The sequence below is a fragment of the Oculina patagonica genome, chromosome 5, assembly GCF_052425735.1.
Source record: "Oculina patagonica isolate OP01 chromosome 5, crgOcupat, whole genome shotgun sequence".
Classification (NCBI taxonomy): Eukaryota; Metazoa; Cnidaria; class Anthozoa; order Scleractinia; family Oculinidae; genus Oculina; species Oculina patagonica.
In genome coordinates this window covers 24,493,755-24,496,463 of record NC_135762.1, presented here as the reverse complement: position 1 = coordinate 24,496,463, position 2,709 = coordinate 24,493,755, and positions in this window count along the sequence as shown.

Sequence of the window (2,709 nt, the reverse complement as noted above, 5' to 3'; positions counted from 1 at the left end):
ACACACACGGAGCATGCGCACATGCTGCAATCGGTCAAAACAACACTGCGGATAATTTGAAATCGAGTTGGCGGTACACTTGTCCGAAAATGGTCTTATATTGTTATTCTCAGCGACATAAAAACTCTTAATGTATAAGAATGCAACTGGACTTGGATCACCTTCACATGCATTTCCAAAACAAAAGAAAGCCCTCGGTTAATTCAAAAACGAACAACAACAGTACCACACATTGTATACGAGGTATTTTATTTAAAAATTGTAAATTTGTAAATTTAATTAAAATTTGTAAATTACTTTGGTGTTTAATAATCATGATTCCGTAAATTGATCGGGTCAAACTTTTATATAGATTTTTTAGATTATTTTTGGCCATTTTTTTTAATTTTAGTAGGTTACCGGCAAGATCATGAAATGACACACTTTTTCGACCATTGAACTTTAAAACTTGAAATTGAAGTTTGCTTGTTCAAGAAAAAAGAGGTGAACACTTACAAACTGTTTCAAAATAACTAAAAATTCAAACCTAGTATCAGTTTCCAACCTACAATATTGACTAAAAATAAAAGAAAGTTTAAAATAAAAATAAAAATAAAGTTTTACAATTACAACCTCGAAACTCTTGTATTAGTTTATTTTGAGTATTTAAGACGTTAGAAAGTTTTAAAAATTCTATTCTAATAAAAATATTTCGACACTGTATTCTCATCTACAAACACTGCTTTTTTCAATGTGCAGTCAAACCTTCCGTTAGCGGACACCCTTGGGACCGGAAAAAGTGTCAGCATGGGGAAGTTGTTTACTGACGATAGGTAAAAACCTGACCTTGTGGAAGATAATACTATCCGTAATTATAAGGGGAGGTTCCTAAGCCACAAAACGACGGCCCAAAAATGCAATCAAGCCTCTCACTTCACTTTCAATCCAAAGTTCTACTGTCCGATGATACAATGATTATCCTCTCCAACAATAAAAATATTTGTAATTATTTTACGTTTACATGGACGGCAATTATAATGTAATGGATGATTGTGCAAGGCATCATCTCGTCTCCTGGCATCGTTACGCAATTCTGCTCAGCACGTAGGTGAAGATTGCGTGGCGATCCCAAAAAAGTTCTACAATTTCATATTATACACTTAATGACTCGTCCCAAGGGAAACAGTTATTTTTGTTTCCAGGGAACCTCCATGTTTCCCGAGGCGTTAACTGGTTTCCCGAGGGACAAGTCATTAAGTGATTTGTTATATAGCACAACGTAACGGCAGTCGTCGGTCAACATTCGCGGGCAACATTGCATTGTTACCCTCTGACGTCATAGATTTTGCAATGTGGCCCACTCAAAGACTTTTGGCGGGAAACGGTTTTATTGTTAGATGTCATGTGACCTCTAAGTATCCAATAAGAACGCGCATTGTTGAGAAAAAAAATTCCAGCTCTATAACAACAATCAAAACGTTGGCCGGTTAGCCCCATTAAAACCCACCAATTAAAAGCTTTCGATTGAATTAAGTGAATTTGTACCAGTTAATGACGAAATCCCGTCACGAGAGTTATTTGAGCCCGCGATGTTCGTTAACCTGGTTTGACTAATCAAGCAACCGCGAAGCAAAAATTCGATTTGTCATTCACTGATATGACTACAGACAAAAGGGAAGGACATAAAGCCCTGTTACCAATTAACTATAGAGAAATCAAAGGAAAACATCGACGAAAAGATCAAGGGCGACAGTTGATATATGAGGTGTTGTTTAGATGGATTGTAAAGGTACCCACTTGAGTGCAAGTATCCTATTGCAGCGCGCGTAAATATCGGGACTGTTGCTATCCAACCAGATTCGAGAATTTGTTATAGTTTTAATTACAGATTACAAAAATAATAATGGAAACTCTTCGAGTGCTTAGACGCACTTGTTACCCCGATAAGTTTTGGTTTTAGTTCTTTTGATCAACTAAAGCTCGGCAATGGAATTTAACCTCGTCATAAATCGAGGAGTAAAAGGCATTAATTCAATGCAAGCGATTTTACCTGTCTGTCATTACAGTCCTTTTCATTCACTAAATATATAAGGAAGTTATTTATTTTAATTTTAGTTGGTAAAGATCTCTATGCTGCCATAGAGAGAACGGGTTGTTTGAGGCCTGCCTGTTAAGCTGTACCTTCCGCTGCTGCTGTGTCGAGTTACGGAAGTTTCAGGAGTTACCGACATGCTTGATGTTTCAGATATAACTGAAACAGTCTCATCGTCTGGAGGTCCTCGGAAAGCGGGTAGGTATCTTCTGCCAACACAGCAGGCCACTATCAACAATACTGCAACGGGAACGCACGACAATATGTTGAGAACTCTGTTGTAACCGTTACTAGTCGCACCGTTGTTGTTGATTAGGGAAGTTATCACAGCAATGAAGGTAAGAGTCGTCAGGAGTACTACGTCAGATATGTACGTCCACTCGTAACTCTTCTCGCCCTCGTTGACATCACGGGCTTCCTTGTAGGGCCTTAGGATTGCAAAAGTCAGCAGGATCAAGATACAGCAACCCTCCAACAGAAGTCGTTTCACTGGACTCGCCGGCGTGAATGTATAAATCACGAGGATACCCAGCCGGTTGGTTAAGTAGAAAGCCGCACACCAGCGATACTGATCTTTATAGCAACTTTGAAGGGCATCACAAAACGGATTCCAGCGATTGAGATTTAGCACGGGGCGT